The sequence below is a fragment of the Mesoplodon densirostris genome, chromosome 4 (genome assembly GCF_025265405.1).
Source record: "Mesoplodon densirostris isolate mMesDen1 chromosome 4, mMesDen1 primary haplotype, whole genome shotgun sequence".
In the NCBI taxonomy this organism is placed as follows: Eukaryota; Metazoa; Chordata; class Mammalia; order Artiodactyla; family Ziphiidae; genus Mesoplodon; species Mesoplodon densirostris.
Genome location: NC_082664.1, coordinates 131,019,126 through 131,045,358, shown reverse-complemented (window position 1 = coordinate 131,045,358; position 26,233 = coordinate 131,019,126). Strand labels below are relative to the sequence as shown.

The 26,233-nt window shown below is 46.7% G+C and overlaps 1 protein-coding gene across 5 annotated transcripts in view; it reads left to right on the top strand.

Annotated features, from left to right (window-relative positions):
* TLN2 (talin 2) overlaps positions 1-26,233 on the top strand; it is a 457,102-nt gene that overhangs the window by 70,898 nt on the left and 359,971 nt on the right. For 3 of the 5 annotated variants that reach the window (XM_060097246.1, XM_060097247.1, XM_060097243.1), the window contains exon 2: positions 15,428-15,517. The gene's annotated coding sequence lies outside the window, so the exon portion shown is untranslated. Of the gene's footprint in view, positions 1-4,809; positions 4,880-15,427; positions 15,518-18,256; positions 18,276-26,233 lie in introns of those variants that run through there. The other 2 variants (XM_060097244.1, XM_060097245.1) reach the window with 2 other exon arrangements.

Sequence of the window (26,233 nt, the reverse complement as noted above, 5' to 3'; positions counted from 1 at the left end):
GTCTGTACCATTCCTGGAGCGTCTCGCAAACCTTCAGGTCGGGGAGGGGTTCCACATGATGAAGAAAGGTGAGTTTGATGCAGGGTCAAGGGGTCCTGTCTCATGCCTGGACCTACTCAGCCAGGCGGTTTCTTACTGCCCCCCTCACCCACTCCAACTTCCGAGTGACAGGTGGACCTGAGCGGGGGCCGTGGTAGTGAAACCCCCATCCCAGGGGTCAGCTCATTCACATGGCACAGGCTACGTTTGGAAACCAGTGGGTCTGGTTTAAAAAAAAAAAAAATTAAAATGGAGATCAATTGATCTGTTCTTTCTACCTTTCCAGGGCAGACACACAGATAGGATGACAAAATAGGAACGTACTTCATTCAAAAAGGGGAAGTATTTTATAAATCAGTAACTGTATACCTGTACACTATTCCTCAAGCCTGGAATATCTGGTGAGATTAATTTTCGGCAGAGGGAAGTTTATTCGAGTTGAGGCGGGGGTGTGTGCGCGCACGTGTGGATGTGTATGAGTGAATGTGCACACATATGCCGGACAAGTAGAGTGTGAACTGTTTTGCAGGTTGGCAGTAGGACCATGATTCGACTAATATTTGTGGTTTGTGGCCTTGAATGTGGAGACCTCTCACTGAGTGCGGGTTGAGTCTCAGTAGATGTCCTGGGTGGGCTCAGTTCTCTCTTCTCCTCCCTCTGATCCTGTCCTAGCTGTGTGTCCTCCTGACCATAGTTGGCCTGGGTCCATTTAGCTGTTTCCCTCCTAAGCTTTGGACTGAGCCAGGAGACGACTGCTTTGTTACTCATTGGCGTTTTTTTTCCTGCCTGAGGGGAGTTTCCCTCGAACGATCAATTTTCATGAAACATTTTAAAAAGAGGAAATTATTAGAAAGACAGCAGGTGACCCATGTTTGTTCTTCTGGCGTGATCCAGGGCCTCAGGTCATTGGGTTTTGAGCAGAGTTGTGGCCTCATGTGCCTGCCCACATGCTGTAACTGTCGGGGAATGTGTCTTAGTCCATTTGGGCTGCTCTAACAATACCACAGACTGGGTGGCTTATAAACAACAGAAATTTGTGTCACTGTTCCGGAGGCTGGGAAGTCTAAGATCAAGGTGCCAACAGATTCAGTGTCTGGTGAGAGCCACTTCTTGGTTCATAGACAGATGGCTGTCTTCTTGCTGAGTCCTCATATGGTAGAAGGAGCTAGGGAGCTCTCTGGGGCCCCTTTTATAAGGGTGCTAATCCCATTCACAAGGGCTCCATCTTCATGACCTAACCACCTCCCAAATGCCCTACCTCCTGATACCGTCACACTGGGGGTTAGGATTAGAACATATGGATTTTGGGGAGGGACATAAACATTCAGTCTGGGACTTCCCTGGTGGCGCAGTGGTTAAGAATCCGCCTGCCAGCGCAGGGGACACAGGTTCAATCCCTGGTCCGGGAAGATCTCACATGCCATGGAGCAACTAAGCCTGTGGCACCACAACTACTTGAGCCTGCGAGCCACAACTACTGAAGCCCACGTGCTCTAGGGCCTGTGCTCTGCCACAAGAGAAGCCACTGCAATGAGAAGCCCATGCACTGCAGCAAAGAGTAGTCCCCACTCACCACAACTAGGGAGAAGCCCGAGCGCAGCAATGAGGACCCAACGCAGCCAAAAAAAAAAAATTCAGTCTGTGCAGGCGGTGATTCCTGTCACCTGTTTCCATCTAAAGTCACTAATATTAGGAGCCAGTCTTGCATTTCTGGAGGAGGAGGGAGAATATTGTAGCCTATAGCAGTGTGTCCTGGTGGGTTTGAGCCTCAGGAAGGCTTAGATGCATTCACACGGCACCTGGACAACGTACCAGGTGTGAGTAGAGGGGGGCTGGTGTTGCATGCCCATAGCACCCCGTCTGAGGAAGGCCGGGTATAGGATGCTGGGCCTTGTGACAGAACAGTCTTTAGTTGGCTCTTTTAAGAAAAAAATCCCATATTTATTTCAGATGTTATCTTGATGAAGTTTCATTGAAATAGAACAAGAAGTACACAAATCATAAATGTACAACTTGATGAATTTTCATAAACTGAGCACACCTGTGTAACCTGCATCCAGATCTGGAAAGAATGGAGCCAGAATCCCAGGTGCCCCTGACGGTGACTTCACCTCTTCCTTGTGGTCACTATGCCGACTTGACTTTTCCTGTCTTTGAACTTTCTATAAACGGAATCTGCAAATGTGTCCTTGTTTCTCATTGCTCTTGTTCAGTGCGATGGTTGTGAGGTGCTTCCACGCTGTCATGGGAGTTGCAGGCCTATCATCCCCAGTGTTGTGTAGTGTTTATTCCTTCTATTCATAGCGTCTGTCCTTCTGTTCACGGACATTTCGGTAGTTTCGAGATTCTGGCTCTTATAAACAAGCCGATGTGAATATTCTTGTACGTGCATTTTGACATGGATGGATTTCTTCTGAGGAGTGAGAGTTCAGATGTGGTTTTGATTTACGTTTCCCAGGGCGTTCAATCATGGAGTAAATTGTGCCTGGGAGTCCACCGTGGGCCAAGCTCTGCACCAGTCCTGGACCGACAGCTGGGGGCAATAGGGAGAGCCGAGGGGTGGGAGGTAGTTATTTTGGATGAGTCTCTAGAGAGGTGACATTTAAGCTAAGACTTGAGGGATGAAAGTTTGCCAGCCAGGTGAGCCACCTGGGCCAGGATCCTCCATGCAGAGGGAAGAACACAAGCAAAAGCTCCGAGGGAGATTACTGCTGGCTCCAGAATGGCCTGGTCAGCACAGAAAAGACCAAATGTTAGCTAGACCGTATCCAAGCTGATGAGGTAATGGCCTGGGACACTCTGTAGGAGGAGGAGGAGGGCTGGGTTTTTGGTTTCACAGAAGCCCCCAGGAGAGGGACGGGTGGGTGGCATGCATCACCTGTCCACAGCTGGCCCTTGGCCTCAGTCTGAAAGGCCCGTGGGCAGTCCACTTAAGGGAAGCCATGGAGTTGGCTGGTTACTCCATGAGTTGTTAGGGCCATCTGTTTTGGAAACCACTACTACCTGTTGGGTTCCTGGTGTTGAGCCAGTGACTCATCTTCCTGGACCCTCGTGGTCCAGATTCCCAGCCTGGGAGTTTGCCAGGCATGGATGATAGAGGTATCACCTGTCGGGGATGCTGGGGAAGTCTGCTTAGCCACAGGGGACACTGTTTTGGGGAGAAGAGTGGGATACTGCAGTAGGCTGAATAATGAGAGAGCCAGCCGCAGGAAATGGCCTTGAGCTGTGGGTGTGGCTCTCGTCAGCTGGTGCAGGCCTCCTGTCCAGGTCCAGGATGATCAAATATGAAGCCAGCTTGGTACGAGGCCCTGGTGGGAATGGGAACCACATGGAGGCTGCAGGCTGGACAGCCTCCCCTGCTGATTGCTCTTTCCCTGTTGCATTGCCTTGTGTCTCATCTTTAATTAAAATGCCCTTGTTAGGAAATCTAGCTCTGGTGAAAAGCTATCCTGACCTCAGAGCAGCGCCCCCACACAAGGAGGAGATTGTGGAAGGAGACGCGCAACAGCTTCAGACTCCCAAGAATTCCCTTTGTGTGTTGTTCAGTTCGGCTGATGGCTGCGACCACAAGAGCCCCGTGGCTCATTGGAGTATTTATTCCCCTTCAGAACAGGGGTGCTCTTGCCTTCCCCCTAGCCCCACGGCTCTGGTAACCCTTTTTTGAGCTTGTATTAATATTTTTCTAGTGTTTCTTTCCACCCTCCAATATTGTTACTGAGTAAAGAAGATAAAAGCCCCTTCTGCATTTAATAAACTAATTAAAACTCTCCTTCTTATGGAAGGAGGCTAAAGCCACCCACTGACATCCCCTTTTTCTGACCCCCTCCTCTGGTGGCGGAGGAATTGTGAGGTGCTCTCTGGTGTTCCCCCCGGATCCCTCCCTTCCACCCTTTCTTTCTTTAAAAAAAAAAAATCAAATTTCAGTTGTGTGTTTTGGATATGGATGCTGAGAACCAGGGTTATTAATTTACAGGTCCTGTGAGTAATAGCGGTCCCCTTCCTGGCTGGGGGGTGGGGGGCTCTCATGGGTTTTCCCTGCCACTGGGCCCCGCTGCCTCGATCCTCCTCCAGCACCCGATCCTTCTCACTGTGGGCGTTCAATACTTAGTTGCTCAAGAAAAAATGCCTTCCACTTTCCTAATGGTTTTTTCTTTAGTTTTCATACAAACCTTTGTTTCTTTGATACTACTTTCCTTGTAAATGTGAAAATATATAGAAAGTAAGGTTTGATTCATGGGGAGTTTAGTCACCAGGAAGGTACTTTTTATCCTTGTTACTTTTTGGTAATGTGATTTGTGATTTGACTGTATTTTAAGAGTTGTCTATATTTGACTATATTTTAAGAGTTGTCTGTATTTGACTATATTTTAAGTTACACCTGGCTTGGAAGACGTAATTAGCTTCAAGTGTTCTTTAGTCTACCTGGGAACCCAGGTACTTTATTTGCAATTAAATAATTAGAAATTTGGTGTTTTGGAGGACCACTTTTATTCTTCTGAGCAGCCAAATATCAAGCATTCTTGGAAGCTCTGATGAAATGCTCATTTTAAATGCAAATTCTTTGCACAGTTAGAAAGAAAATGAAACGTTCTGGCTTCCAGCGCTTACTCTGCATTTTTGCCATTCCTTCTGGTGGCCGAGGGGAGGGCTCATGACTAAATCCTTCAGCATCTTTATTATGATTTCGGATTTGTACTTGCTGAGGGGAAGCCTTGCCCCGAGACATTAACCCTGTGTTGCCATCTGTAGAGTTTTCACTAGTTTTTGTTTTTCCTCTTAAATGATTTTTGGATTTCTTCTCGTTTGCTTTATGGGTGATGGATGTACTGGGAAACTTGTGGTGAGTGTTGGTTTGTTGGTTTCTTTGAGGCAAATGAAATGTGTCAAAACCCTTCAGCTTTTTAGCCGAGGTGTGTGCCATTGCTTTTTAGTCTTAGAAGTTCCATGTCCCCTCTTTTCTCTGCTGGGTGTCTTCTCCCACTTTTCCCATTAATCCAGCTACTGTGTCCCAGCTTGGGATCTGGAGATTCCTTGGCTTTGAGCACAAAGGAATTCCTAAGGAGCATGATTGGACAAGTGGTTCACTCTTTTGCCCTCTTTGAGAGAGAGAGCAATGATGAACTCATGGAGGCAGTTTAAGATGTTAATCCTCTCCCCTCAGTCAGACAAGTTATATTCGTTTTCCCGAAAGTGAGAATTTTACTTGTAAAACAACCCCTGTATTCTGTGATTTTAGATACCATTGGATTGTGAATGGAGGGGCTCAGCCTCTTGGCTAAGCTGGTCTCTTCCATGGGAGTTGTGTATACAGCTGGAGCCACTAGAGATGGTCTTGGGAATGGGAAGGTGGTCGCATGTTTTCTCTCTTCACAAAACAATGACTTAATACTGAGTCTGCCCCTTAAGCTGGGGTGGTGGGCTGGTTGATGGTTGCCAAGTATTATGAAAATGCAAAAAAACCTTTTAAATCATTGAATGCAGTTGCAGCCATGCTTTTAATTTTATGATAAAACTTTTTTTCTCCCCTTTTGTGCTTAGGCATTTTTGCAAAGCAGTATATAGAATTCAAAATGAAGCTTACGTGTCTGTCCTTATTTTACTGACTGCATAGAATGTTTTTATTTATTTAAAAATATTTTTTTATTTTTAAATTTATTTATTTTTGGCTGCGTTGGGTCTTTGTTGCTGCGCGTGGGCTTTCTCTAGTTGCGGCGAGCGGGGGCTACTCTTCGTTGTGGTGCGCGGGCTTCTCATTATGGTGGCTTCTCGTTGCAGAGCACAGGCTCTAGGTGTGCAGGCTTCAGTAGTTGTGGTGCATGGGCTCAGTAGTTGTGGCTCACGGGTTCTAGAGCACAGGCTCAGTAGTTGTGGTGCACGGGCCTGAGAGAAGCCTGGTGGGAAATGCCCCTGATCAAGCATGTTAGGGTGAGAGACAGTAGCTGTGGGCTTGGCGAGCTGCCATGCTGGAAGGCTCCTGAGTCCAGTGTTGAGGTTGCAAAGTCTCTGAAACAGGCCAACCTCTTTGTTTAGTGACAATGAGCCAGAAACCCAGAAATTCAGGTGCTATGTCCAGACCAAGCAGCCCTCTGGGGAAGAAGCAGGACTCATGACTTCGCCCTAGTATTCTTCTGTATTTTAGGTACGTGTGCTCAACCTCGGCACCATTCAGTTTGGTTGGGTGATTCTTTGTGTGGGGGCTGTCCTGTGCATTATAGGGTTTTTAGTCCCATTCCTGGCCTCTACCCGCTAGAGAGTAGTAGCACCACCCCCTCCTGCTTAAATTGTGACAGCCAAAAGTGTCTCCAGATACCCCCAAATGTCCCCCTGAGGGGGTAAAATTGCTCCCTGTGGAGAACCATTGCTTTAGATGTATATGATGCTCCTTGGAATTCATAGATAAAACTTTCATGTTGGCATGGCCCCTTTCGCCTTTTGCTTTGAAATGTGAAATACACAGCTAAAGTGTTTTCTCCAGCTCTGACAGTAGATAACACTGGCTCCAAGGCCATTTACAGGAAAGAGGTCAGCATGGTTCTGAAATGAACTGCATTGTGTTTGGGACGACACTTTTCCCTTGAGTAGATTTGATCTGGTTTTCATTGTAGATTTTTTTAAAAATTTATTTTATTTAATTTATTTTATCTTTGGCTGTGTTGGGTCTTCGTTGCTGTGGGCAGGCTTTTCTCTGGTTGCGGTGAACGGGGGCTACTCTTTGTTGTAGTGTGCAGGCTTCTCATTGCGGTGGCTTCTCTTGTTGTGGAGCACGGGCTCTAGGTGCACGGGCTTCAGTAGTTGTGGCACGGGGGCTCAGTAGTTGTGGCTTGCCGGCTCTAGAGCACAGGCTCAGTAGCTCAGTAGTTGTGGCGCAGGGGCTTCGTTGCTCTGCAGCATGTGGGATCTTCCCAGACCAGGGCTCGAACCAGTGTCCCCTGCATCAGCAGGGGGATTCTTAACCACTGTGCCACCAGGGAAGCCCTCGTTTTAGATTTTGAACGCCAATGACTTGTCTTCACTAAGCAGCTTGTACTTTTAATTTTAGCCAATGGGTGTTGATGGGGACAACATGTTCTATGAGTGGGCGAGAAGTCAGAGTATGCCAAAGGCCAAGGAGGTTTTGGCAATCTAAAACCCCTGAAGAATCAGGCTTCCATTTTGTGAACCTTGGGGTAAGCTCAGAAGAGAACACTCACCAACATAATTAAACCTGCCTGAATACAGTGCAGATGTATGGGCAGATTTTACAGTGGACCATGACCTTATGAGTTAAGGATTGGCTTTGGGTGCCTATGAATCGTTGGATGCAAAGGGATGAAGAGCCCCAGACAGAGAGGCTGGAGACCTGGGATCTGTACTTGGGGCTGCCCAGACTCTCTTCATCAGGTCATCAGATATTCGGGCAGCAGTTTCCTCCTCATCTGAAAGAGGAAGTGCAGAGCCACGATTCGTGCTTCCTGGGCCGCTGGGAAGTGCAGGGTGGTGAACTTAGCCTGGGTGTATGAAACCCCAGGATAAACCTAAGACTCTTACTGGAGACTTAATTTTACTCAGGAATTTGGAAGACGAGGTATCTTAGCATCATGCACATACTGAATAAGTGGAAAATCTGTATGGTAAGAACTGAAGCTAGGATATAGAACTTGAACAAAATGAACACAATCTCATGCTTGCTGGGAATGGCTTCCCAGTGTTGGTGGCCCACCCTCTTCTGTCTGGTGGAATTCTGGCAGGAGAGTTTGATAAGCCATGGGCCCAGGAATCTCCAAGGTTCCTTCTACATCTAAAATTTCTGGTTGGAATAAAAAAGATAGAACTTTGGTGTAGAATCTTGGGTAAGTTCATACTAATCACTAGAGAGGTCCTTGGGAAGAAAAGACAATAATAATAAAGGTTGTCTAGCCTTTAAGAATTCAGGTACTTCACATTTTCCTTCCTTTCTTTTTGCTTTAAATGGGAAAGCTTTGGCTTCCATTCTGGAGTGTGAGCCTATAACCCAAACTGTAAAAAGGATGGGTATGGTGCTGTTGTGGGACCCTCAGAGTTTAACACTTAAGAGTTTAATTAATCTAAGAAGTATGCCAGAGAAGATAGCGTGCTGTTTGAATTTCTTTGAAATGCCTCTACCTGAATGGTGACAGGGGAGTTGGCCTGTGGGCTCTAGGTAGAAATTAAAACTACTGACCTCCCCTCTCACAGCTGGGATTGACTTAGCTGGGTTAAGGTGGACTATGAGGTCACTCTGTTCATTCAACTTTTATTGCTGAAATTATTTAATGTTACACAGAAGTTGCTTTTTTGTGTTGATGTTCATGACAGTCCTTTAAAAATGAACGTCAAAGGCTTCAGATGGGACCCACGTCCCCATGCTGTCTGTTTTCTGGAAAGGAAAAAGGCCACTGCAGGGCAGACAAGCAGGAGAACACCCATGAACAAAGCAGTTCTTGAGAAAGCTTTGGCTCCTGTAACCCTTTGTCAACATTACCTTATGCAAGGCCACTTTACTTATGCGAGGCCACTTTACTATATGACATAATAAGGATAGTTTATAATGTTTTCATGAAAGCAGGAGTGGGTGGTAGTGGGTTTTTCTTTGTCTTTTCTTGGCATGTAATTGAAACAGAGCTTGGACCAAATGAGAAACATTTGTGTTAGGTGGGGAAAAGATTCCAGAGGCTTCTCAGCTGGGTCAAATACTGCTTCCTTTATTTGGAGCATGTAAGCAGACTTCTCATCTGAGACCAGCATTCAGAACATTGCTATTGGGACTTCCCTGATGGCGCAGTGGTTAAGAATCCACCTGCCAATGCAGGGTACATGGGTTCGAGCCCTGGTCCAGGAAGATCCCACATACTGCGGAGCAACTAAGCCCGTGAGCCACAACTACTGAGCCCGCACGCCTAGAAACCCGTGCTCCGCAACAAGAGAAGCCACCGCGATGAGAAGCCCATGCACTACAACGAAGAGTAGCCCCTGCTTGCTGCAACTAGAGAAAGCCCACGCGCAGCAACAAAGACCCAATGCATCCAAAAATAAATTAAAAAAAAAAAAAGAACATTGCCATTTCTATCTGTTCACAAGCAAATGGATTTTCTGACCTAGGGAACTGTCTGAATTCTAGACCCACATAACACATTCAGTGAATCAGAAGAAAAAGTGTGTGGGTTGATCTGTCTCAAAAGAAATCTGTGCCTTGAGAGTGAGTTTATAAATTCAGTTCCTTTAATAATGCTACTTATCGAGAAGATGTGTCCTTTATAAAGAACAGTGGGCCTGCGCATTTCGAAGTGGCAGGCTTTTTTGGTAGGTCCCAGAGGAACGAACACTTGAGTTTGCTGAGGAAGTCTAGTTGTTTGGCCCTTGGGAAATAGAGCCTAAACTTATGGCCTAATGTGATTGAGTAGTTGGGTTACTGGAGTATGCCCAAACAACCCCCAAGATCCTCGTTCAGGCTGTTTGTGTGCTTGGTTTGATTCTAGAATTGGCATCCTGAAACCCATAAGAATCCTTAACACTAAGGCATAGGCATTTCACAGATATCCGAGTCTTGACTGTTTGCCAAGAGTCTTCACTGTTGGCACCACCTTTATCTTTGTTCCCTACCTAGCCTTCTTGCCTGCCAGGAACTCGGTCTAGGGAGTGTGAAAGGTACACAGAAGCTAACCCTCTGGTAATGAGGTGTCTCACAGCGGGACAACAGCCTCTGGCATGTACGGGGAAGGAAAGAGGCTCAGGGGGGTCGTCTTGGAGGCTTGGGGACATGTGATTGGGTTTTGGGGGGAGGTAGATAGATACCAGACGAGGGGGTTGGGCTTTCCTGGAAGGAATGGCTTGGGGACAGACCCCAAAGTAGGTGAGTAGAAGACAGGATGTGTTGGGGTGAGGAGAATCTCAGACACCAGACGCACTCTCGGGACTGGTTTGTGGCTCCAGGGCTGGGGGTGTCTCTGGGCGGCAGCTGAGTCAGGGAGTCTGAGTGTGCGGGACCTCTTTCCACGGTAAGAGATTTGAAGTGCATCCTGGTATCAGTGGAGAACTTGAAGCGCAGCAGAGAAGGGAGAAAGGTGGAAAAGCAGCTCTGCAAGCAGGGCAGGAAGGCACGAGGAAGTGGACAATGCGAGCCTTCCAGTCTAGTTCTCTCTGCTGCTGTCAGACTGATTGATGGGGAAGCCGGGCTGCTCATGTGGGCTGGGCCTCTGGGAAGACTATCGAATGTTTTTTCTTGTGTCTTTATTATAGTCCTGAGTTTTCAAACTCGAATGTGAAATGACTGAGTTATGCTGGACTCAGAGGGAATGGTCCACTCATACCCGTCCTCCTCCCCAAACTCTATTATTTATCTTAGTTACCTACAAGAGGCCTCTCTAACACATCGTCTTTCTCCCTCTTCCCTCAGGTTCCTTACTATTAATCTACTGGGTGCCCTGTGCAAGGTGCTAGGGGTGCCAGCATGAGAGGGCAGCCCATGCCCTCATGGAGCTCCAGGTTGAGATAGACCAGAGAAGAGATGATCTGGAACTCAATGCAAAGTGCAGGGGTGGGGTCCCTGCAGAGGGAACTGCAGGAGGGCTGTGCACGGGGCGCTGGTTGGGGGCTGTGCACTGGAGAAGACCACCCAGCTGTGGGTGGCGATGCCGGTTATGGCTGGTTCCAAAAAGAGTTCCTACCTTCACATGTGACCTAAAGTTTCTTCCAAACAGCATAGTCTCTAAGTATGGCAGACGTTTGGGGATGTTTTTTGGTTGTTGTTTTTTACTCCATCCCAACCCTTACCCCAGCACCGCTTCAAAGCAGAACACAGGCTATCTTATTGTGTTGTGGAAGTTATTCAAGGGATCCTTAATCCTTATGTGTCAAGTATTTGCTTATAGAATAAATTAATAATGCCTTGGAATTACTCTTCGGTGTTTTAAAATGCACGTAGGGGCTCTTGGGATGAATTAAAAATGGATTTAAGAGCACTTATGTCTTCATATTTTCCTCTCTCCAAGGGAACCAGAAGTACAACTCTGGTGTATTTGGGGGTGGGGGGCATCTGCAGAACTTTTTGACCTTAAAAGGTTCCACCTCCTTCTCTTCCTCTCCCAGCACTTAGCACAGTGCCTTGGTGTGTAGTAAATCCAGAGCATGCTCACGCTTTTCACCCATCCCTTTAGTCTGCATGTCAGCCCTGCCTGGGTGGCAGGTGTGATAATGCGGGGGAGGCAGCAGGAGGCCTGCAAGTGTGGTCTTTTCCTGCCTGTGTTCTCCAAGGTGTGGGAGAATCGTGAGGACTCTAGGGCCCCAGAGATGCCGGCCTGTTATTGGAGGGTCCATGGTCATTCCTGGTCCAGGCCCTTGATTTAAAGGAGCTAGCTGTTGGACGTAGTGACTAATGCCCCGAGGATAAGGTCTCGAGCCTCACCGAGCACTCCAGCCCCCTCCTTGGCTGAGGAGCCCCCGTCTGCGGGTTGTCTGGGTTAAACATCAAAAAGCTACCTCTGGAATCTGTTTCCTGGCTCGGCCATTCTCCCATGGGTTCCCCTAGGGTGGAAACAGTGACTCTGTGAATGAGCACTTCAGGTTTGAGAAGGATCCCACTTAGGCACAGGCTCAGTGGGAAAGGGGCATGAGATCATTTTGTTCCCATTTTAGTTGCTGAAACCCTTTGTTTTTCTGGAATTGGCTGGCCTTTACTTTTCCTGAGCGCTGGGCAATAGTTTCCCTGTAAGCTATTGTTTTGAGTCTATCAAGAATGTTGGGCTTGCATGCATGTGTGTGCTCGTGTGCATATTTACACACACACTTTTTTTTTTTTTTTCGGTACGCGGGCCTCTCACTGTTGTGGCCTCTCCCGTTGCAGAGCACAGGCTCCGGACATGCAGGCTCAGCGGCCATGGCTCACGGGCCCAGCCGCTCCGTGGCATGTGGGATCTTCCCGGACCAGGGCACGAACCCGTGTCTCCTGCATCGGCAGGTGGACTCTCAACCACTGCGCCACCAGGGAAGCCCCCCACACACTTTTTAAATTGCAGACTTGAGCTAGGGGAGGAGCAGAAGAGACATAGCAAGAGATGAGGGACTACAGTATTTCCTTTCTTAGGCACATGCTACTGTGAGTCCGTCCTGCACAGTGTATGGGTGCAGGCTCTCCCAAACCGGGTTAAAATGTTGTTTGATGTCATGGTGTCAATGTTTGGTGGTTGTAAATAAAAAATGATAGCTTTGTCTGCTAGTCACATTACCTCAGAAAAGGGTCTTTTTGGAATGGCATGCTCTTGCTCAAATTATTAGGCAAGGAGTGTACTTTCCTTATTTGGTCAAGATAGTATTGGTAAGTGTGTGGGAAGGGCTAGGAACCGAGATGCACTGCTCATGGCTCCATACCCTGTCCACCTTTTTCTGGCCAGTGGATGTCTTGACCGCTCACTGAATGAGCAGAATTCTCACAAGGAGGGTGGAGTAACGAGGCACCGGAAGGAGAAGACGTAAGGCACCCCGGCCTCTGTATCCAGCAGAGGAAGGAGGTGGCCGGACATTCCTCTGAGTTCTGCACACGTGTCTGGGCTTCGCTTCTTTCTTAGTAGTTCAGGAAGACCTACTGAGATTGTTCACAGTAGCAGAATGTGCCCCGGGAAATAGGCCTGCCAAGCATAGAAGAGGAAAGACCAATGAGTTCGCAGAAACTCAACACCAGCTTTTCCCAGAGTGACAGGCAGCATTGGAGGTCAGCGAGGCCTCAGCCCGGAACACAGGGCTGTCCCAGGGTGTGGACTTTTTTTTTTTTTTTTTTTTTTAAAGCAAGATGTATTTATAGATGGTGCCCCAGGGGCCAGAGCTGGTAACTATTCCCTGACAGGCCCCACCCTCAGACAAGCACTGGGCTCGCCACACAGTTTCACTGCTGTCTTGAGCTGGGTCTGAGATGACAAGTCCTGGAGGTCCTTGTCACTGACCTGAATCTCTCTGTAAGGAAGATTGCTTTAGTCTGTGACATACATAGAGAAGAATATGTGAAATGTATGGGAATAGTTTGAACATCTGGGAAGCCAACAACCAGGCTAAGAAATCAACGTTACGGATACCTTAAATGTCTTAGACTCTCCCCCATCGCCTCAGAGTTGTGATAAGCATCTCAATTTTTCATTTTAACTGAGCCTTGGTACCTAGGTATGCGTTCCTAAACAATGCAGATGTTTGATACTGTTTTTGTTTTGAAAAGCTGAGTACCAAGCACAAACACAGCTTTGGGAAGGTCCCTGTTGAAACTGGCGAAGGCTCCCAGGCGCAGCCTAGGGCTCTAGAACAGTTATTAACATTGCTGGCTGCAGAGTCATACTCTCCACCATAAGAGCTACATGAAGCCAGTTTTCTCGCTGGTCCTTGCCCTTGTGTATCTCTTTGTAAATGGCATTGCCACTCACGACCCTCTTCACCAAGGGCTTGTAGAAAGTTCAGAGAGAAAGATAAAAAGGGACTCCTTATATTAATTAAGCCGGGGTCCTTAACCAGAGGTACAAGAGAGATTTCAGGGGACTCTGAACCCTCTGAAACTGAATCTATTATGTTCTTCTTCTGGGGGAGAGGGTCCATCATATTTCCAGAGGGGTTTACGGACCCTCCTTCCCTGTAAGGATAAGGAAAAATGTGGCCAATATGGTAGGTTGTGTTTTTTTGTTTATTTTTTTAAAATGAATCCTGGGACTGTTAAATTCCTTGAAAAGTGTGAGTCCGCTTGTGTGCGAGTCTGCGCTGGCTTTTTACCTGTGAGCATGCCTAACTTTGGAAAGGGGAAGTTGTGCCCTGGACTGTCCAGGGCAGAATCCTTGACCATTCTGTGGATGGCCTAGCAGGCTTTGCATTTTCTCTGAAAAATGTATCTTTTACTCTTGACCCAGAGTAACTGAAATGCTAAAATGGGGGGAAAAAACTGGAATGGTTGCTGTAGTTTCAAAACAAATGACCTCACTGCCTAAATTCCACTTCATGCAAAAGAAACCCTAACTTTCCCCCTTATAAATAATAATGGACCTTTGGGGAAACAGATCCAAATACCCATTTAGCGCGGGTGGAGGCAGATTTGTCACTGCTGAAGGAAACTCCCTAGAAACAGAATATGACTATTGTTACACCAACTTTGTAGTTACTTCCTAAGAGATGGCAATTTAAATTTATCATGACTGACACTCACTTCTTCAAAGTAGGCGAGTAATTACGCTTTGTATAAGCTGACTTAATGGGAGATACTTTCAGCTTGTTCCAGCAATGTAGGGGAATTTCAGAATTCTCTAGCTGAAGAGTTGAGTCTTATTCCATCTCTGCTCTTTCATGGATGAGTTGATGGAAGACGTGCAAGGTTAGGTGTGATCTGCCCAAGGTTGCATTGATTTGTCAGGGTCACCTGGAACTAGAACCCCAGGGGAAGAGGTAACTATTTACATGATTATGGCTTAAATATATAATTAGATGATGATTCATTAAAAAAAAAATAGCCAGAAGGGTCATTTTCTAAAGACTCAGCATTTTGATCATCCATTTCATTTTAACAAAATGACCAATGACAAGTCTTAGCCCCCCCATGTCTTTGAACTGTACCACTTCTTGTGGTCTCCAGGCATTTCCCTGGAGGGTTCTGGTCTGTAAACCTGATGTATGGAAAAGGTGCTTTTGTTTTGGTTCTGTGCTGTTTATATCTCATAAATTCAGAATTTTTAGGTCTTGAGGTTTTCCTCCACAGTTTTTAGATTTTTCTTCTTGTACTCAAATGTGAACAGTCCTGAGGTTTTTCTTTCTCTCTTTTTCTTTTGTCTTTGAAGAAAACCAGGAGTTTCAGTTTGGCTTTTCAAAGTCCTTGGGGATTAAGGGGAGAGAAATAGGGGAACGATTAAGGTTTGTCTCTTCTCTGTTAAGAGCCAGAATGAATAAGAACAACATTTATTTAGAACCTGAGTTTCTTGAAGGAAGGTAATTTACAGGTAAACTTAAGCTCTTTATAGACTTGATTTTGACATTCCCTTCCTGGACTCGCCATTACATGCTGCTGATTTTGGACAAGGCCTGTCTTTTCTGAGTCTTGGCTTCTCTCATCTGTAAAGGGAGGGGTTGGGCCTGATTATCTCCAAGGGCGCTTTGCAGCCGTACGTCTGGACTCCACACTGGGGGATTTGCAGAGGGGCTGTTCTGGAGCTGCTGCTGGTGACATGGTGCTTCTCTCCCGCCCCTGTGGACAGAGGAGTTGCCATCTGTATCAATGCACAGTGCTCTGAGACCACTGGCTCCGCGTGGCGTTCTCCTTTTCTGCTCTCTTTAGAATCTGAAGCCCGTTGGTGTCATTCAACGCTGGGACAATGTTGCTTCCCCACTAACATGGCTACCTGCACTGACTCGTGTCATTTGTCTCTTTTTTTTTTGCCAGCGTGCTGCTGCAGGGTAACATCTGGACTGGGCTCCCGGACCCTTGGATGTTCGGCTGCCCACAAGTTCCTGGATCGACTTGGCGAAAACAGTGAGTAATCTCCATGTTTCAACTTTGGAATCCGAGGGCTGGAGGGGTAGTGGCTAGGGAACAAAGTCTAGCTGACGGACCACCCCCGTCTGCAGACCTCCTCTGGCACGCCCACTTTCAGGAGCCTTAGAGATGGCAGCTGTGACTCCAGACACAGCCTTTCTGCCCCAACGGTCGTATGGCCGGGGGCCTTCTGAATCTGCCTCCTGAGAGCTGCTTTGTTCCACCACCAGAGCCCAACTTACCAGTCTTGATTCTCTATCCCTGCTGGCCTACAGGCCGAGACTCTTTATGGTGGCCAGTGAAGGTGCTGATCCTCACGGCTGACATCCTCTTCCCCGGGGCCTCCTCATCCATCACATGTGAGCCTCACACCGCCCCTGGTGCGAACCCCTTTTATTTTTTATTTAGTTTTTTGGCTGCACCACGCGGCTTGCGGGATCTTCTCCGACCAGGGATTGAACCTGGGCCACCACAGTGAAAGCCTGGAATCCTAACCACTAGACTCCCAGGGAAGTCTGCAAACCCCCTTTTAGAGAGGCCTCCTCTGACCACCTCTTATAGACCCCTTCCTCCCACCCCCAGGTGTTCTGTCTCTTTCTCTCTCAGGCCCTTGCTTGCACCTTTCTTTGCACTTAACACAGGATAGGCCTCTTCAGTCCCTCGGTAGACCACCCATTCATCCGTTCATTCATTCAACAAATATTGATTATCTACTGTGTGCTGGTGGCTAAGGTTGGCACAGTCTGTGCTCTCATGGAACTTCCATGAAGAAAGAAAAAGACCAAGTGAAAACCTAAGTAAATGATCACAGTCCTGTCTGGGTAGACTGCTTTGTTCTAAATACTCTCAAGCACTGGCACCTGGGGATCTAGTTAAACTGCACACCCTGATGGGGTAGGTCTGGGTGGGGCCTGCGAGCCTGTGCTTCTGTCAAGGTCCAGGTGATGCCGAAGCTGCTGGTTTGTAGCTCACACTTGGAGAAGTAAGGTCTAAGGATCCTGATGCCCATGAGACTTGTCCTCGAGTGTGACTCTTGGCGAACTGCCTGAGGTGTGTGCCTGTAAAGCCCCCAGAGACCCGGCGGGAGTTTGTCTGGTGGGTCCGTCTCCCTCAGCCGTGTGAGGCTGAGTGGTTTGAAATACGAGCCGGACCAGAGAGTATGGGAGCCTGTTACCCTCCCCAGTGTCTGTGAGCTCGTACCTTGTTATCGTGTGTTGCGGTGTTGTCAATGAAATCCTCCCTTAAATACGATGCTTTTCACATTCTTGAGGTGGAATCCTGTGAGGTCTCCGCAGTGTGCCTGTTTTGAAGTCAGCATTTCTGAAAATACTGAGGCTGTTTCTTGTTTTTAAGAGCAAACTGCCTCAGCTGGGCTAATGTGGCACTTTAAGTGGGTTGTTGAGAAGCGAGACTATATTGGAAGCGGAGAACTGACCACAGAAAGAGCAGGCAGAGCGAGGGTTTGAGGGGCTGGCAGGGGGGCTTAGGGCACTGCTGCCAAAGGGGGTGTCTTGAGTCCAGCTGGTGAATTGGCCCCCGGGGTGTTCTCTGGAGATGCCGGTGTGGCGTTGCCGACTCAGCACTGCTGTATTAACACAGTCAAGCCTTTCAGAAGTCATGTTTAGTTTTTACAAGGAGCCAGATTGATTCTCCACTAGTTAATAGTTCTAGTGGCCATTTATGGAGCACTTACGACATACTAGGTTTTGGGCAAAGCACTGGTGCCTTTAACCTTCCCGAGGGCTCACGAGGCAGGTAGTCACCTTTTTACAGAGGACAAGATTGAGGTCAGGGGTGACGAACTTGCCTGGGGTCACACGGCAAGTAGGCTCAGGATCCGGCCTGGTCTGTCGGCCCTTGGGCAGGGCCTTTTCTCCTCTTGCTTTTACCACCTGGATCATGGCTAGAGAGAGGATTTTACTGCTGGTGGCAAGAGTGGTTTGCTGATTATTTGTGTTACTTTTCTTCCGTCTTGCCCTCATCATACCCCTGGGTATGGCGCTTCCCTGTGTGTCAGCTTCTGTAGCACTTTCTTCCCTTGAGTTCGAGGAGGAGCTTGGCCAATGTGGGGCAGAAATGAACAGGGAAGAGAAGGATACATTATGGAGGCCGACTTTTTGCCCCACCCTCGCTAGCTTCTGCCAGCCTCCCTGGGGACAGGTCTCTAGGGGGCCTGCAATGGCTGCCTGTGACCCCGAGAGTCAGGGCTACAACTTAGTCTGTGATGGTTCACAACTGGAGGCAGAAGGTCAGGTTGATAGCATTGTTTTTGAAGACTATTTTCTGGCCACTTTATGGGATTCCTGTATCTGACCATTTCCAAATAACCTTGTTCTGCTCAGGGTTATTTTGTCTACTCTGTATCAGATACACAATTCTAGAGCTTTATGGGTTTTAAGTTTTGAATTAGGTTCCTTGATTTTGGTTTCATATATATGCTGAGTGTGTGTATATACTGAGCCACTCACCAGATGCAGAATTAAGTTGAATCCATATAACTAGGCTTCCGAGGCAAGGTGTGCACTCTGATTCTCACGTTTTAGGCAACGCAGGAACTGTACTATTAGGCGTGTGTTGCAAACTCAGTGTTACTAAGTCCGTGTGCATCCCTCCCCACTGGAGTGGTAGGGTGGGCCCACCCATGTAAACATGGAATTGGATCTTAAAAGCAGCGCCTTTTCACTTCTTTAGGCTTTTGCATCCAGAGTTAAGGATTTGGAGCTGGTGGGAACTGGATTCACCTCCCAGATCCATAGTGAGTAAACTTGTGCCCGTATATGTTTACCTGGGCCTCAATTTCTCATACAGGCACCAATGTCTAGTGGGTTCTGTTTTCTGGGCCTGATTCCTCAACAGTGAAAGGAAGGAGGTGACTTTTACTTGGCAGAGAGAATGGTTTTAGATATGATGTTCTTGGAGCACTGTGTACTCATCCTGGCCATTCGGTCTTCAAGGACTGGCTGAAGTGCCCCTTTCCCCCTGTGTCTGGCTGCATTCCCTCCAGTTGAGCTCTTTGCCCATGTCTGAAGCCAATTTCTTGGTCTGTAGAAATAAGCCCCTTGAGGACAGGGATTATGCTTCATCCAGCCTGTATCCTGGGGCCCAGCTCTCAGCCTTGGGCTCAGTAAACATTTGTAAAATGAACCCAACAGTGTAATTTCCTTCTTCCATTGGCTTATCTAAAGCCAGTGTATCAGAAGAGCAGTGACTTAGTAAGTACTGCTGATGAATCCCTGAGCAAACAGGGTGGTGGTAACAGTGGTCAAATGGGTCTCTGGTAATTATAGGCCTTCACAGGTAAACACAATGGTAGGTGTTTCCTTGCCTTTTGTGGACTCCAGAAGGCTTTCTCTCTGGGGTCTCCAGTTGTTTTTAGTAATGGGAGAGAGCAGATGGGGTGGAAGAGGTTGAATGTGTGTCTAAAAAAAGTACTTTCCTGTAACAGCTTTTGTTTGTAAAGTAAAAGTATATTTTAAAGAGATACAACGTTACAAAACTAACCTGTAACCTGTTGATATTAAAGAAGAAAAGGAAAAGATTTATAAGAAGGGAAGAGAGTAGCTTCCCCCACAGAGTCTTTGCCAGTCAAAGCGTCCAGCCTTTTGGGCCTGTGTTTCATACTATAGAGTTACCAGACTTGGGACTGTCTCCCTTCTGTTGTGAATTTTTTTTTTAAAGTACATCTGGTACAATGTGACAAATTTTCGGATGCCAGGGGATGGAGAAGCAGGCCCCTCCCTGCTTCAAATGCAGGGATAAACAGTATTTGGGTACTTTGTGATTTGCCATCCTTGCTTCTTGCCTCTGCTTCAATGCAGGAGTCTGTCAATCCCTGTCATTCAAAATATCCCAGCCTTAGAGCCACTATTGTTCACAGGGCACTTGGGGCTGGGGGACACAGAAGGATTTTGCCTGCAGCCTATGGCTGAGTACCCCCACCCAGCAAACCGGGATGTTCTAATCCATTGTATTACCTTGTCTGAAATTGTGGGTCCATGGTGACATCCGATCCCAACCCGTTTCCTCATTTGGGACCCTCAGGGCATGTTTCTCTTTATTAAAAAAAGAAAAGCCTAAAAAGCAAGGTTTCTAATTAAAGGAATGACTGACTTGGGATTTGGCAGTTTTTACATCTTTTCCCTCCTCACAGACAGAGCTCTTACCTGGTTTAAGAACAGTAGAGGATACTGTTGACATCGTTTAGTTTTTGTGAGAAGGGACAATATTTTCAAGGTGGTAGCAGGACTCTCTATAATGTAGTCATGACCCTTTGTGTGTGAGAGAGCATATTTTTTAAAAACAAAATTAATATCATGTAATAATGTTCTGTGTAATGTATTTTAAAAACTAACATCATGGACATTGATCCCCTGCTAAAAAGAAATCTATCCCATATGGAAAGACTGCATATTATTTCTTTCTGTTAATTTTTCATGTAAAAAGTATGTAACAATTAAGTTGCATGACCTTTCATCCTCCTGTTGCTGGCTGGGCTTCTTACCCTCCCTCTCCCCACTTTTTTTTCTTTTGGGTAATATCGCAATGAGCATTTTTGTAACATTTATTTATAGACCATATGGGCACTTCTGTAGAATTTTGAGGTCAAAAGATATGCACCTTTAAAAATTCACGTTTATTTATTTATTTATTTATTTATTTGAACCCAGGAAGCTGGCAGTTTATTTTAAACAAGTTAAGATTTGGAGTCACAAGTCCCAGTCCGGCCTCAAACAATTTGTACTGGACTTTTCTGGGCACCATATGTCTTTCAAGTAAGTGAGCTTCTGAGGTAACAGAGAAGCAATAGAGAAAACCAAGCGTAAAAATTCACCTTTAAAAAGATGATATACTTAGGTTCCCAATGACCTAAGGGCTGTCACTAGTACAGAATGTTGTTAATCTTAAATTTTTGTCATTTTGAAAGCTAAATATATAGTAGACTCCAAAAAAATATGGCCATGGCAGGTCTGGGAGTTCATAGGGCTTCAAACAAAGTCTAACTAGCAGGGGTTGCCAGGATGCCCTCTCTGGTTCTGTGTTTCAGCCTTCGAGGCCTCGTCTCTGGACTTACCCTGTCCTCTCCGCGGGCTCCTTTTCTCTGCATCCCTCCCATTCTTGATTATACCCAATGGGCCGAGTGTTGATAGATGCTCAGGAGCATGTGTTCAAGCACGTGGGAGAGGGAAGATGTGGGTCAGGTGGCTTCTTGCTGCCCAGGCAGCTGTGGCCTCCCTTCCTTCTCCAGTTCCCCACCTCTGTTCCTGCTCAGAGGGAAGCTCCTTGGCACACTTAACTGTCAACGGCCATGCCAGGCTGTCTGCAGCCGGGGTTTCCCAGGCACCCATAATTGCTCTGTGACATTTCAGGGGCACATTTCTCCAACGCAGTCATGGTTCCTCTTTGTCGTTCAGCAGGCATCTGTGGCAGATCTTGTATTTAACAGGAGTGGATGATGACAGGATGATAAAAGGCTGATAAAATTCCCTGTAGGTGAGCTTTGCTGGTCTTCCCACCCAAGAACAGGCTTCCTTCCTTTTGTATAGCAGCCGGCACCCTGTCTGGCTGATTCCTGCACCCTGGTGCTTAGGACAGACTCCCTTTTGGGCCAGAACCATTTCCAGTACAAGTCCCTGGTACCTAAATGCTCTTTGCTTTAGAGGTGATGCTCTCTATCTCTGGATAGCTCTCCTGGGCAGCCCACCTGGTGGGCTTCGGTTTTGAGTAGATGCAACGAAGATCGTCAAAAGGAATGACAGCTCTTTTCTCCTGGGTCTGTCTTGGTTGGCTTTGACCTCTTGCCCCTGGAACTGCACTTGCACGGGGCACACACACTCTCCAGCTGTTGATAGAAGGAAGAAGTGGAATCTCCAAATAGTCTCTGCCCAAAAACCTACCATCTTAACAGCCACGAGGTTGGCACGGGCCTTACTAGCGAGACTGAATCATAGTTAGGACAGTAGCTGTTTTCCCCAGATGTTTTTTTCAATGGAAATATTTCAGTGGTAAACAAAGTACCCTCAGACGTCCTCCTGAGAGCAGAGGCAGTCAGTTAAGTAGCTCCCATGATGTAGCTGGAGCGCATCACTGCACCCATGGATTACACTTGGCAGTGTGTCCTTCGGCCAGCTGCATGGCTCCCAGGAGACGGAAGGGCAGTTGCATGGGGAAGATGTTAGGGAGGAGGGCAGGGAGTGACCCTTGTGCAGCAGCTGAATTTCCAGGGCTGAGTTTGGGCTTTGCTGCCTTGAGGTCACAATCCACCTGCTGCTGCTTGGGCTTACAGTGGTGAGCATGACTCAGAAATCTGGAAGGGGGCCGTGGTGACTTCACTACTGGATCAGAGGCAGCATAAAAGCCCTCCGGGGTGGGTGTGGTTGCTGGAGGAGCGTTCACTGATGAAGTGGATGCGATGTGGATGCTGGTGTTCTGGGTCACTGGGGTTTGCCAGTTACTTAGTACCTTGGGAGACATTTTTATTACTAAAAAAAGAAAGAGCTGTGGTGGCAAAGTACTGTCCAAAACAAGGGCAGATGATACTAAATGAGTTCAGTCTGACATGGAGGTCGTTGGTTTTGTGAATTACTTACCTTTAGAGATCTCATGGTCCAGGGCCAAGCTTTTTCCAGGGGTGCCCCAGGGGCTTCTAAGAGTTTAAGAGGTGGACTGTAGGCTCCACTAATCCCACTTCTCAGAAAGGATGAAAACCTACTCATTTCCAGATGAGGGAAATAAGGTCTGAATTAGTTTTATATTGCCACTTCAGCCGATGTTACTGTGGAAGTGCTTTGCAAGTTGAATTTGAATTCGTTTTAAAGGACTTTATTTTAAAATAATCTCAGACATACAGAAAAGTTGCCAGAATACAAAGAACTCCTATATAGCCTAAGCTTAATTCATCAATTATGAATATTTTGCCACATTTGCTTTATTGTTCTCCATTGCATATTATCCTTTTTGAACCGTTTGGAAGTTACACACATCATGCCACTTGACCCCTAAATAACTTCGGCATGTCTTTCCTAAGAACAAGGACATTCCTCTTTGTAATTACAGTTCAGTTAGTAAAAACAGGACGTACGACATTGACTTACTATTATTGAATATACAATTCATACCCAAATTTTGCCACTTATGACAATAACGTCCTGTACAGCCATTCTTCCCCTGACCTAGGATTCAGTCCAGGATCACGCACATTTTATTCAGTTGTCACGTCTCTGTCATCCCCGTTAACTGGGAATGGTCCCTCTGGCTGTTTTTTTTGTCTCTGATGACATTGGCTTATACTCTTAAAAAATGTCCATTACAGGGCTTCCCTGGTGGTGCAGTGGTTGAGAGTCCGCCTGCCGATGCAAGGGACACGGGTTCGTGCCCTGGTCCGGGAAGATCCCACATACCGCGGATCAGCTGGGCCCGTGAGCCATGGCCGCTGAGCCTGCGCGTCCAGAGCCTGTGCTCCGTGGCGGGAGAGGCCACAACAGTGAGAGGCTCGTGTACCGCAAAAAAAAAAAAAAAAAAAAAAAATGTCCTAGCAATTTGGATTTGTACGATAATTCCTTACTAGGAGATTCCTCATGATTGGATGAGTTTCTGTCAGAAAGCTTAAAAATGACGTTTTGCATCTTTCTGGGTGTATCACATCAGGAAGTGCATGATGTCATTTTGTCCCCACACTGGTGACCTTAGCTTTGACCCTTTGGTTAATGTGGTGTTGAGCTTGTATAACTTAATCTACGTGTCGCAGAGGAGGTGAGCATTTAAAGAGGACCACCTCCTCCTTTAAAGTTACGTCCGGTTTGCAAGTGCTTTTTGTACATGGGACTTCCTGAAGCGGGCACCCTTGTTCTCTTCAGGGTGTGCTCCTGAATGTAGGTGGAAGGGCTGATGTCCTCAGAGCCCACAGAGAGGAACAACTTGCCTGAGGTAGGAACAGAGCATCATCTCTGCCCTTGTGGCAAGAGTAAGGTCTACCCTGGAGACAGAAGTACAAGAGCCTGTGAACACTGAGGTTCCTTTGACTACATCTGGCTGCCCTGGCTGCCTCCTCATTATCTAGGAGCAGAAAAGACAGATGAGGATGTGGAGAAATCTCTTCTCTGCATGTGCTTGACAGTTCTCTAAATGCAAAAGATGATTGTCCAGGCTGCTGTCACTGCATTTCTCTTTTGACAATCTCTTCTCTTCTGACATTGAGCTGCTTGGGTTTGGTCAGCTTGCGTAATGTTTGCATATTGGGCGTGAAAGCTCCCGGACTGATTATGGGATTCCTGAGACCTAGATGGTTGCTCCTGGACCATTATGGGATGATGGGATTCCTTGTAGATGTGATTCTCAAGACTCAGGAGGCTGCCATATGGGAAAGATGTGCTGTTTAGAGCTCTGGACATTTTCAGTTTGATTGTGGCCAGTATTACCTTGATTTAAGCTTGTCAAACTTCTACTTTATGAACTGTTTCATATTGGACATTTGACCTTGCTGACTCCTAGAGCTGTTGTTCCCACTTCTTATTAGGAAGCAAACAACATGACCACATGCAATCTATTTTAGGGACAGTAAAATGAAATAAAAAATAGGGGAAAGGTACTTTTAAAAATGAAATATAATAAATGATCACAAATACTCATGAGTAACAGTACATCTTGACTCTCCTACCTAGTATGCTGCTAAAATTTGGGGGGAACATATACAGGGGTATGACACAGCCCCTGACCTCAAGGATGTGGCCTTTCTTTTAAAGGGAGTGTTTTAAAGATTAAACAGATTTGTGGATTCATTTTTTTTTCTCAAATAGTGTTTTGATTTGTTCTGGGTAGTTGTAATGCCTGAACTTATTTGTGGGGTTATCTCTGCATGACTTGGGACACATTTGTCCATGTCATCAGAGGAATTGTGACGGCAGGCCTTCACCACATCCCAGAGACAGCTGGCTGGAAAAATAAATATGTCTGGCTATATATTCCCAGAGGTTGTGCTTATGCCTGAATTTAAGTAAAAATTATAGGCAGCCTTAGGACAACTAGATTTGGAGACATTCCATGTTCCCCAAAAGAATGTTAATAATGTAATTCTTTATCCTGTGCCTTGGTATCAGCAAAAACTTCTTAGAGTTGTGTATGTTCTTAAGTTTCAAAGACACTGATAGATGTCATTTGCTTTTCTACCTATGGAATTTTTGCTTGAGGAAGGGGCTTTGGCCAGGTATGCATCACCTTTTTCACACTGAGTCCTTTGCAGCTAATACTGAAATGCTAGATAAATGTGGTCTGGTGGTGGTCGTGTTGGGGAATAGGTGTTGGGGAGAGTATGGGAAGGGAAGCTGAGGTTGATGGACGAGGACTAAGGTGTCCAGGAAATGTGAAGAATAAGGTATTGAGAAGAGCTAGAACGAATTAAAACTAATATGCTGAAAAAGCAGTGGTGCCTCATTTACTTTGGTATCTTCCAGGAAGGAGGAATTCAGTATGAGCAAGTTAGCTAAATAATTGACGTTTCCCCCAGTTACAGGCGAAACTATTCTGTTTTTCTTGCAAATGTCTGAAGTACATTATAAACTTTCCCTCTTAAGAAGTAGTAGATAAGTATCATAATTTTATCTTTTTCCCCTTGTGACTCGGAATTCTGTGCTGACTTCAAATACTAGCTCCTCTACAACCTGTTAGGGTACGTGGGTTGTTCCCCTCTCTCTGATATGTCGTCTCTCATTTAACCATCTGCCTCAGGAACCCCTGTCTCTGCGCTGTTCTGATAGTACCATGGCTTCAGGCAGGACTGAAAGGACCCAGGATGTACCCAGTAACCAAGGTGGTATCTGTAGATTCTGGCTCCTAGGAACTGCTCTCTTCCGTGACCTCAGGCACATGGGCTTAGCGATGGTTGTTTCGTTTCTGCTTGGTGGCTTTTTCTCATTGCCCAGGGTTGATGGATGGTTGTTCTGGTCCTGGGTCCTAACTTACAGAGGCATGATGATAGGGAGAGGCCAAGGCCATTGAAAGATGATTTTTGTTATGTAAATTTCCTGAGAAGAGGGACCATGCCATATAGGAGGCATCAGGGTAGTCAGGAGGCAGAAGATAGGAGGGAGGAGAAAGCCTTGGCCAGAGCCTTTATCAGGGTTTCCACAGGAAAAGCAAGGCAGGGCAGAGTAAACAGTTTCAAACTGGCTAGTTTGAATAATCCTGGTGGGCTTTGGGCAATAGGGGTGGTCTCTAGGTTCCTGGTACCTGGCCCTTGGTGTGTGAGAGTTGGATAAAGGAAGTGAGGGGTGGGGGGATGTAGACTGTGGATTGGTTGGCTTGTATATGAGCCATGCTCCTGGCTGAGACTTCACTGTCTTCTAAGAAGTGGCCGGCCCTGGGAGGGGTGGTCTCCCCCGAGGGTTGTAAAGCCCCAAATGCCAGAGCATCAAGAATATGGAAAAGAGGAAAATAGTTAATGTAGTTGACCCTGTGATGAACGGATTCCATGTAGACAAATCCATAATCTAAGACAACACAGTGATAACAGTGGCCTTGTAATAGATGGGTCGCGGTTGCCAACTGCCCGACTTCCAGCTGGATGTCAGATTACTTTGGGGTCATTACCACCCTTGGCTTTAACTCTGTAGTGCTTGGAGCTTTATGACCCTGGGAGCCTCACTTCTCCTTTCTGCTAGAAAGTGGGGTCTTCATCATCAGTTGAGAGTGTATCCTGTGTTCTTGTTCAGGAATGTACTT